The sequence below is a fragment of the Equus asinus genome, chromosome 2 (assembly GCF_041296235.1).
Source record: "Equus asinus isolate D_3611 breed Donkey chromosome 2, EquAss-T2T_v2, whole genome shotgun sequence".
Taxonomy (NCBI): Eukaryota; Metazoa; Chordata; class Mammalia; order Perissodactyla; family Equidae; genus Equus; species Equus asinus.
This window is the reverse complement of record NC_091791.1, coordinates 189,321,939-189,334,005: the sequence shown is the minus strand read 5'-3', so window position 1 is coordinate 189,334,005 and position 12,067 is coordinate 189,321,939.

The window sequence follows — 12,067 nt, the reverse complement described above, 5'->3', positions numbered from 1 at the left end:
AAGATGTGTGTGGATTTTTACATCCTTTGTGAGGGATCATTTACAAGATTGTGTTAAACAAGTAGGCACTAAAATTTTCCTGAATGAACTCTCATTTAAGAATTATGGCTCCATTTAGTAACTCTGGGCTTCTGCATGATATATGAAATAATTGACTGCAGATTAACAGCGCTAATGTTATCCCAGATGATAGTCTTAACCGCGTGTTTCATGGGGGCACTGCAGGCTAAATGTGGCTCTTCTGCGGGAAACATAACACTGCTCCACAACGATTTGAGTCAACCGAAGTGTAAATGCAGTCCGAAAAATTAACTTGCACTCATTGTTCTCCACTGCCGATTTAGTTTAGTTTTCTCTTTGTCTTTGGTATTATATCTCTGAATATAGCCATGAAATTTTGGAAATGCAGATACAATTAGCATTAGCAGACCCGCCAAGCGTGTTTACAACTCAACTCCCCTACTGCTCCCTAACTATATATTAACGTGCTATTTATTCTTCATAAGCTATTTAGTTTGGTAGTCAAAGTAAGGACTTTATCTATATTTGATTTCCTATAGCGTTTATATTCGTTTCAGTCTTCTTTAGTTGTCTGCATTATCTACCTCCCACTGAAACTGTCACCTCCTCCTTGGCAAGGACCGTGTCTCTTTACAAGTTTAGAAACCTCCAACTTACCTAGGTTCTATAGAGATTATTGCATTAATGATTACTCAATTAATCCATGATTTAGAGCAACACTTAAAACAGCACTTATTTAAGGAACCTAGGAAATAAGCAGTAATGTCACCTTTCAGTTGTAAAATCAATGCAATGTCATGGACAAAAGATGTTTCCTGTGTACATAGAAAAATGAGGGTCAACACACCCAAAACGTCAGTTCAAGCAGTTGCAACACAATTTTCTGGGACTTCTTAGTTCAAAAGAAAACAATTAGGTTTCTTAATAAAAGGGCAGATGGTAATGTATTTGCAAACAGAATCATTATAGGGTTAAAATAAGGAAAACGAGACTAATTCTGTATGTTTTGGATTAGATGCCATCATTATACATGAGAATAATACTACATAGATTTCCAACCAAAATGTATTAATTATAGAATATTCTACTTAATTTTACATTAGGGAGATCATATGAATGCTAGCTAAACTCAAAATCCTAACTCCTTTCTAGTTTAGAGTTTATTGTAGTATATATTTCTTGGGATCTAATCATCCACTAAACTTGAAATGAAGTATAGTTAAACATGCAAATATTTTTAAAAATAGTATAATAAGTTGAAGTATAAAAAAATTATAAGAATGAGAAGATATGTATTTAGTTCCGGGAAATATTTTAGATAGCAAGACCTAAATTCTTACACATGGAACAAAATAATGAGAAACCAATTAATTTTTAAAAATTGGAAACAATGTTGAACAGAGAGGATTATTAATTTTTTTATTTTGTTTGCTTTGAATTATATGTTTTAATTTCCAAAATTAGCACAATTCATTGAGCCCAAAATTAAAGATGGTATAACTCTAGTACATAGCAACCACCCAATAATTAATTGTTAAATAAATGAAAAAATGCGTAGGACAGTGTCTTATAATTTTTTAGTGAAGTAACAGGCATCTTTCCTTTTTCATTGATTTGGCTTTTGACGATATCCCCGACAGGACTGACCTTCTGCATGTATCCCAAAGGCCGTTCCAGGGCAAGAGTATCGGAGGGTGCTGCGAGGGGATCAATTCTGATCGACATCCCCCCCAGGGCCTGCAGTCCCTCACCCAGCCGGCTGTCCGTGCCTTCCCGCGCAGTGTTGCTTTCTCCATTTAGTCTTCTTTCAAACTATAAATACTCCCATAAGGAAAACATATCACTCCTTAATATTTGGGGGTAACATTTTATCAGCTCACAGTCTTCAAATATCTAGCAAAATAGACTGAGAAAACACTGGACCTACTGGAAGGGGCTAAGGGACAGGAAGGAGAAGCCTGAAGAGGAGAGGCACAGGATTTCAAAGACCACACCCACTTCACAATTTTCCTGAGGTCGAGACTACATGTCCAGTACATACAATAGAGACAGAAGAAGAATGTCAGGATGTCAGCTACACGCAAGGGCTCAAAGAACAGACTGATGGAGCTCCTAGGACAGACCATAAACAATGAGGTCCCGGAGAGGGGGGCAATATGAATAGGTGTCGATAATGCACTTAAAAATGGAGCTAATCAGACTAGAATGTTCACGTTAGCAGAAAGGAGAGAAAAAGAAAATTACATAACCACATGCATTTTGGTAGAGACCCATAATCTAAAAAATGAAAATAAAATATTTAGATCAAATACTTTTGAAAAGGAATTGCAAAAAATAGAGAGAGAAATATTTTATCACACGCCCTTCTTGCTTTCTCTTCTTTCCCCTACAGTGACTTTGGTTACCACCTGGCTTCTCTGTCCGCCTTCTCCTTCCTGGTTATGTGGATTCACAGCCTGTGGGTTAGTCTAGCATCAATTTTCCTTTGATATGTGCTTCAGCAGGCAAGTTCCTGTCTCCGACTGCCTCTGTTCGCACTCTTTCCCCACCACTTTCTCATTAGATAATTTTAGTCAACTTATTTACTGTCCCTAACAACTCAGTTTCCTCTTTTGTGAAATAGGAATAATAGCAACAGTAATAATATGGTATTTCATAGGATTGCTGGGAAACTCCAGTGACTAAACTACATAAAATACTTTAACAATTTCATAGAACACAGCAAGCATTAATGAGTGCTAACTTTTTATTGATATGCTTCCTATTCTTAGAGAAAGAAGAAGAGTAAAGTTTAGAATCATAATGTTGATGACATGGCACATGTGCCAAGTTTGGAAATGAGCATTTTCAAATTATTTCCTCTTTCTCTAATAATCTTACGTCAAGCCCATGCATATGCACGCATTCATACAGGCACGCCATTTATATGATTTATCGTTTTCAAACTTTCACACACATCCTGTTGTCTGTTCTAATCCATAATTAGTGACTGGGTGAATCTAGGCATGACGGATGGCTTCCAGGCCTCCTTCCATCACCATGGCTGTCTCTCAGAGCATGCGGACGGGCACCTTTTCACAGCGTGCATGACCCAAAACTGAAAAGAATAGTGTTTAATAAGCAATGTCTTATATTTTTATCTTCCGGTGAACCTCCATACTATATCAAATCTGAAACAACATTATTTCATGTACTGCTAAGAAGAAAAAAAACCTATTTTTACTTGATTGCGAGACACCATCAGTTATAGCAGGCAATCTTATTTCAGAGATGTTAAATTATGAAAAAAAGAATAGAATCTTAAGATTAGCAAAATATGATGTCATTTGTAATTATACTAGATACTTCATTTGACCCTCACAGGAAACCTGCTTTGTGTGTTATAAGGCAGTTGGACTCTAACTTTAACATGAATCAAACTCTCCTAGAATGTTTGTTGAAAATACGGTTTCTAGAGTTTTGGTGCCAAAGGTTTTGATTCAACAGAGCTGAGGGGAAGAAGGAGACAAAGGTTTTTAAAGAAGCCTCTTAAATAATTCTGATATTTGTGACCAAAACAACCACAATTTAATAAAGATTGGTGTAGTGAAAAGAATATAAATTCAAATCTTGATTTTCACCACTGGTAGCTGTGTGATCTTGAGCAGACGGTTTAAAATCTCTGTGCCTTCGTGCTCCTGGGGATGCCATGGAGAGGTCTGGAGTCAGAGAACCAGGGTCCTTCATTACATGATCTCCTTCCATCCCCTTATCTGTAAAAGCGCGTATTGTGTTATCTAATCAATCAGCTAAAATATGTAAAACACCTAGAATATGCAAGTACCACCTAAATCTTTGCTCACCTGTACAAATGGGATGGTAAAAATAGTACCCACCTCACAACGCCATGAGGATTAAATGAAGCAATTCGTGTCAAGGCTTTGTCCAAGAGAGAAGCAGGGTGTTGCTTTTTTGTTTTTTTTTTTTTTTTTTGAGGAAGATTAGCCCTGAGCTAACATCTATGTCCATCTGCCTCTACTTTATATGTGGGACATCGCCACAGCATGACTTGATAAGCGGTGTGTAGGTCCATGCCCGGGATCCAAACCTGCGAACCCTGGGCCACAGAAGTGGAGCGTGAGAACTTAACCACTGTGCCACCAGGCCAGCCTTCTGTTTTTTATCTTTTTTAAAATGTTTGCTTAATAAAGTAACATATCTTTCAAAATAAGTTATTTAAAAATTACTCTCATGGCTAAGGCTTTTCCTTATTTTATCTTGAAGATAAACAAGGAAGAATTTTCTACAATATTTTAATGTTCTTATTTATCTGACATGACATGTATTAGCCCCTAAATGAAGTAAGCTTTCTGTCATTACTTTATGCTGTAAATGATTTTTGAATAATCATGCTTATTTTAGGTTATAAAAAAATTAAGTTAGAAAAATTAGACAATTGTTAGTGAATAAGCACATATGGCATTCTTCAGAAGTTACCATTGGTTTTGACATACGTATTTATGTTCTAGACAGAAATGCTGCTCATTTTTTTTAATTAAACTTTTACTTTGAGATAGAGATCCATGTGCCATTGTAAGAGATAATATACACAGATCCTGTGCACACTTTACCCAATATCCTCCAGTGATAACATCTTTTACTTACGTGCCTCTGTGTGTGTTTAGTTCTATGCATTTTTGTCACATCTGTAGGTTCGTGTATTCACCACCACAGTCAAGATACGTGGTTCAATCACCACCAGAACCCCTTCAGTGTTGCCTTTTTGTAACCACGTCCACTTCCCACCTACCTGTCCTTCCCTCCCCTCCTCCAACCCACCCTATACTCCTGGAAACAACAAATCTGATCTCCATTTCTACAATTTTGTCATTTCAAGAATCGTCTATAAATGCTACATACACTATCTAAATATTTGGAATTGGCTTTTTGCACCCAGCATAGTTCCCTGGAGATTTATCCAAGTTGTGGCATGTATCAGTAGTTTGTACCTTTTTATTGCAGAGTAGTATAGTGTAGTGTGGCTATACTACATCTTCTGTAACCATGCACCTGTTGAAGGACATCTGGGTTGTTTCCACCGTAGAGCCATCACAAATAAGGCTGCTATAAACATTCATGGACACACTGTTGTGTGAACATTAGTTTCCATCTCCAAGATGGATGTTCAGGAGTGTGACTGCTGGGTGGTATGGTAATTGTAGGTTTTGTTTTATAAGAAACTGTCAAGTTGCTGTCCAGAGTGGGTGTACCATTTTACATTCCCACCGGCGATGATACAGTGAGTGATCCAATTTCTATGCATTGTCACTAACATTTGGTGCTGTCACTACTTGTCTTATTTCACTACTTTATTTATTTCATAACTATTCTGATGGATGTGTAGTGATGTCTCTTTGTGGTTTTGCATTTTCCTAATACTTCATGAACACCATTTCATTTGCCATCTGAACATCATCTTCTGTGAAATGTCTAGTCATGTCTTTTGGCTGTTTTCTAATTGGATTTTTTTTTTTTTTTTTTACTGTTGAGTTTTGAGAGTTCTTTTTGTAATCCACATGTAAGTCATTTGCTGGATATGTGGCTTTTAAGTGGTTTCTCCTAGTCTGTACTTGTCTTGTCATCCTCTTAAAATGGTATTTTACAGAGCAAAAGTTTTTAGTTTTGATGAGGTCCAATTTATCATTTTTTCTCTTTTGCATTATACTTGGGTATCAAGTCTAAGAACTCTTTGCCTAGCCCTGAATACTAAAGATTTTCCTTCATTGGGCTTTTCAAATCAATGTTATCCTTATCTCAATATGGAAATTTGGACAAGTTTTAAGTCTTGTTACAATGTTAGGTGCATTTATTTTAGTTCAAAAATACTGATATTTTCCCATAGCAGTGATGGAAGGTGTCAAATAAAGATATAAGTGAGGCTAACAATTTAGATATTTTAGATATTAAATCTAAATTTAGAATACTACATTAATGTTAGTTATATGATATGATATGACCATTCCATAAAAACTTTCATATAAAGAGAAGAACGTTGCCTCTCTTCATCCCAAAACACACCCAGAGAGTACTGCTTTTAATTTTCCAAATTCTGCTTTAATTCCACTTAGAGGAATTATGTCATGGAAATCAGACAGCCACGCAAATAATCATGTAAAAGGATATCGTGGCAGTTTCCAATGGTGAAACCATTGGAAACATTCTAAATGCCCCTCAGTTAGAAAGCATGGTTGTGCTCTTCTCATATCTGCTCTAGCTTTGACACCACAGGGCAGCCTGAAGACTGCCAACCGTGTGAGAGATTTCCAGGGGCCAGGCCCACCCATGCACTATAGTTCAAAAGTGCCAGAACTTAATACCACCACAACTAGCCTCCCATTGCCCTGCACGAGCAGCCCTCAACCAATGTCTAATGCCCAGCTTTCTAGCCCTGAAAGAGAATAACTCTGAGACTCCTATACAGACTGAGAATTCCCAGTGGGACCAAGTCCATTATCCACAGTGGTCCTTTGATTAAGAGCAACTCTTTACTGGGTGCCTTCCTTCCCTTTATCAATTCCTCACAGACCTACTAGAATTTCCTAGACTCATCTTCCAGATAAGATATTGCTCCGAAACATGGTCTCAAGACTGCTTCTGAGAGAGCCAAACTAAGACAATGGTTTATTTACAGAAGAGAGAACCAGGAATTTCTTTTTAAAAGTAGGCTTGAACTTTATGTAACATATAAATATGTCTGCTATATATTGTTAGGTTAACAACATACATAACATTAGATGTGGTTTGGTATATTTATAAAAGTATGTGTTTCCCAAACTGCTAATGTTCTTCCTGTCTGGTAGGTATGGTTTAGCAAATTTTCTGTTTCTATTTTATTCCTGGATTCTCAATTCTTTTGACATTAAACATATGTTAATTTTTTAGTCTGGAAAAAAAACCCGGGGAGAGAAAAGAAAGAAAATGGCTCAGTGTAGGAAGAGATTTTCTTTGGGTTTTTCCTTGTTCAAAGGTGGATCTTTTCTCGATTTGGATGGCCCAGAAAATACAGCGTTAGGCATTCTACTCGGAGGCAGAAGACAATGAGGAGAACAACCATGTCTGCTTGGTGAGGTCTTAGGGACATGCTGGGATCATGAAAACAGGATAATTATCAAAGGCAAAATGCCACTTAATGGTGTACCTTGGCAGAGGGAATCAGGGAAGCTTGCAGAGTCAAGATATGCTCTGCTTAACGAAGCATAATTAATTCAAAGTTCAATTGGAAATAGTAGTATAAAAGAAGTGAGAATCTTATTTATAAGTTAGTGAAAATTAAAATATGTACATTAATTATGAATAGCAATGAAGAGTTTACATGCCAGGAGAAATATGCAGAAAATAATGTACATGGTCCTCAAGAATGTTTTTCCACTTTTCTCTCTTCTCTCCCGTACACTAATTATTTGTTGATCTCATTTATGGCCTCTGGATTGTATTTACTTGTGCTGGGAAACAGTACACTGCACAGGAAAGGAATCTCTGACACAATGAGTGCATTTCTCATTCTCTTTCTGGCCTAGTTAGCATTGCTGGCTTGCGTCTGTGCTAATGAGGCCAGGCCTGTGGATTCAAACCCCATCCTGATTAGCTGTGCACAGAAAGATGCCCTCCATGGACACACACTGACAACCTCAGCCAAACAGCTGACCAATGCTTGTTGTTGGTCAGAAATGGGACTATCATTAAGTGGCTAAATTCACGGTTTTCATTATCACTCTTGAATAAAATTTTCAAAGCCTTGTTTTACATTGCTGTATTAATGGCCACTGCTTATCCAGTATTCTTTGTGTCTAGAATGGCACCAACAGTCATTATAACATAAGCCAGAAACCTGGGAATTAACCTTGATGCCTCTCCATTCTTCATCCTTTATATCCAATCCATTACCAAATCTTGTTGATTTTGGCCTCGAATATATTTTGATCCAATCTACTTTCTGCCATCTCTGATGTCACTACTCCAAAGTTACCATGAACTCTTGCTAGGAAACGGCATTAACTTCTCATCGTGGGCTTCCACATCCAATACTTCCACCTTTACTCCTTCTCCAACTTGTAGCTCATATGATTATCTTAAAATACAAATAAAAGTTACTCTCCTTAAAGTCTTTTAATGGTTTCCCATTGCTTGCCAAATAAAGACCAAATTCTTTAAAATAGCAGCAAAACCCTTCTTCTCACCCATCCGGACTCATCTTCCTTGTTGGTTGGGCACTGGTACTCCCCAGCACCTATCATATTACATAACCTCCAGTTGGCACTCATCCAATTAAGATGAAAGAAGGAATGCTCATCCTACCACTCTCCCTCTTGCTCATGTTGCTTCAGACACAGTGCTTTTCTTCAGTTTCTCCAGTGTTACCTCCACGTTCAGGGCCTTTGTGCCCGCTTTTGCTCCATCTCAAATACTCCAAGCTTCCCTTCCCCTTTGCCCAGTTCACCCCTTGTTTCAGTTTACACAAGTGTTCCTCTGGGAATCCTTCCTTCATCATTTAGACCAAACCAGTTCCTTCTATCATATGTTCCCTCTATTTTCCTTTAGAACATTTCTCAGATGTTTAATTGAATATTTGTGTATTTGATGATGAGTTCCCCTTACTATATTGTAAGCTCTATGAAGCCAGAGGAAACAAGCTTGCTTTACTTACCATTTTTTTAAAAATTCAGAGTAAGGTGTCAAATGTTTGTTAAGCAATAATGAATGAGTGTATTTCCCCCTTTGATCCCTTAGACGCCAAGTCCAAAGACATCCCCAAAGATTCATTCTCTTTCGTCACTTTATTCTTTTTGATACGGTTCATCATACTTTTTTGAAATCACCAACTTTTTGAAATTACCAACGTCGGTATATGTTATCGTATTTGGTGGCTTTTCCTGATTGTTTTGAATACTATCTGTTGCCTCACATGCCACCTATTTCTTCTTCTATCTTTAACTGTAAATATTTTCCAGTGGTCTAAATTTGTTTGTATTAGTCCCATGCCATCCCCTACAAGAACTACCCTTCAGTGGATGATGTTTGAGTTGACCTCATTCGTCAAGCCTGCACCTTTTATGTAGATTCAAGATGTATGTTGAATACTGCTTTTTATAGTCAAAATCAGTACCTGACTTCCTCTTACTCCCTAAAAATCAAATTCTCCTGAATTCTGAAATTCTTCTCCTGAATTCTCTGTCTCCTTAATTTGGCCACCATTATGCTACCATTTTTCTAGTGAACTATGTTCAACTATGTTCAAAACCTGTAGAATCATCTTTGACTCCATTTCCCTTGCATCCTAAATTTAATCAGTCTTACCTCCTCATTTTTGTCATCTTTAACCCTTTTTAAATTTGATTCTGCTTTCACAGAAATTGACTTAAATTTTGTTCTGTTTAGACAGTGTAATAGCATCCTAACTCATGTCGTTGTCCTTATGGTCACTGTTCCCAAATTTATCACAAGAACTCTGTCAAATCGGTCTTCCTAAATAGAGTCCCATCCCCTTATGAGAAGGTGGTCCCCTTCAAGGATTCTTGGTGTCTACCTTCTGCATACTCACCAAGGTACAAATGCCTAAGTGTATACCCACAGCTTTTCTTAACTGTTTCTAATGTACCTGGTCAGATTACTGTACATTGCAATTTTACTAGAAAACATACCTTTCATAGGACATATTCACCCTTTCTAAGTTTTTAAATTTCATCTTACTATTCCACTTGACTGAAGTGACTTCTACCTTATGGACTTGGGGGGGAAGAAGTTCTACTTTTTGAACATTCATGTCAAATGCTACCTTTTTACCTGAAATCCTTCTTGAAATCCATAACACCTTTGGCAGCTCTTTTATGGACTGGGTATTTTGCTTTATATTATAACCGTTGGGTCCTGGTCATGTTTCCTTCCTAGAGACTGTAAGCTCCTTAAGAGCAGGCATTATTTCTTATGGATTTTGTGTTCCCTGTCATGCCAATTTCAGAGACTGGCATAGACCAGGTGCTCTATTAATATTTGCTGAATTAAACTAAACAGGTAGGAAACCAAACTAATAAAAATATGTGTGTATATATATATATATAAATATTCAAGAAATCACTGAAATTTGTACATCAGAATGTATAGAATAAAGAATTTACTGTCCCTGCTGTGTCATCTGTTTTATTATGATTTAATAATATTATTTGTCTATAGGATTTAACTGTCTTCAAATTTCCTAATAAATATTAATGTGATGTTCCCAAATGCTCTGTGAGATGGTCAGAACAATAAGAGCAAACTCATCCTATAGATCAGGAAGCTGCAGCACAGACATTTTATATCTAACCTACTTAAGGTCACATGACTGAGAACAACGCCAGAACTAAAATCGGGGTCTTTGCCACCATAACATACCACCTCCTAATCCCAGTATTATTTGTTTGCAGAGGTAAAGTGAACCAATATATTAATGGAATTTAGTGATTTAAGCTCTGTTTTATCTAAAGTTATATAATATGTGTAGAATATATTCATCTGGATATTCTGAAAGAGATGGGAAGATTGGAAAAACCCTTTAAGACAAAAGAGAATGAATGCCAGTAATTAGAATATGTCAGTTATTTGCAATTATGTACACGCACAATTGGTTGTGTATGTATGTATGTATGTGTATATCAGCATACACAGTGTACAACATCTGACTGGAAAGGCTAGGCACATGCTTATCTCCCCCAACCTCACGATTTTACAGTAAGGATTCTAGTGACTGTCTCTCAGAGGACATACTCATCTTTTGATAAGGAATTATGAATCGCTATATCATATAGTAGCTGAAAGGAAACAAAATTGGGAAAAGATTTATATATTCATCAAAATTTCATCATGTTCATTTTCGTTTGAAATTATCTGCAACATATCAGCATAAAACAAGGTTCATGTAACTGCAACCAGTTTGATTATTTTCGTGTTGTTTGTACCCAGCTGTCTGCACGTGGATAAGCCAGATTCAGATCCTCTGTGACACTTTGCAATTTGGACCTAGAGTCACATTGGAAATTGTCCAAGGAAGAAAGACATAGTGTTTAAACTTCAATAGTCGTCTTCACTCATCCTTCGCATGGCATGTGAGCTCAGGAGAAGAATGGGAAACGCCATGGTGGTACCATGAAATGTTCTGATACCAAAAAATATATAAAAGATTTTTTTCTGACACATTCGCACCAAGAAGCTGGTGTGACTAAGAGTTTAAGTCATGCACGTGCGATGATGCTGCTGAAGAGACGGCATGACTCAGCTGGAAAGAAAATCTATTTTTATAATTTCTCCCCCAAAAAAAGACTGTTGAGAAGTACTATGGCTATTTCCACCTAGCAATAAATATCAACAGGGATTTCTAGAATATTAATTCTATGTTGAAATTGAGCAGAGATAGATTTCATAAAGGTGGAATTTGAATAAATCAAAGGAGTAAGGGAGACTAATGTTTACATTTATAATTAATAATCTAAGAAGGATGTCATGCCTCTTCATAAAAGCTTTCCTAGTATTGCTATTACTATTCTTTTAAACAAATTTATTTTCTATTTTTAAGAATAAGATTAGAAACATATTGATATTTGCAAGTCACTAGGTTAAGAACAGCTCCCTGCATGAAATGTAACCCCTTCTGGTAGAAATGAAAATTCTGTTCTAAGGAATGTGTGCTGACAAGGGGAACATTTCAGTTTCATAAAAGTAGTTTTAATAATACAATTTGATTTCTCACAATTCTTTTCTTTTGGATTTGGCTTCCTTTTCTTTTTCATTTTGAATTAGTTGGGTCTTTAGTGTTGAGAGGAAGGCAGATGAAGTGCTTTTATTAACTAAAGTGAAAGCTTTACTAAGGATTTTTTATTCTTTTCCTTTTTCTCCCCAAAGCCCCCCAGTACATAGTTGTATATTTTTAGTTGTGGGTCCTTCTAGTTGTGGCATGTGGGACGCTGCCTCAGCGTGGCTCAGTGAGCAGTGCCATGTCCACGCCCAGGATTCGAACCAACGAAACACTGGGCCGCCT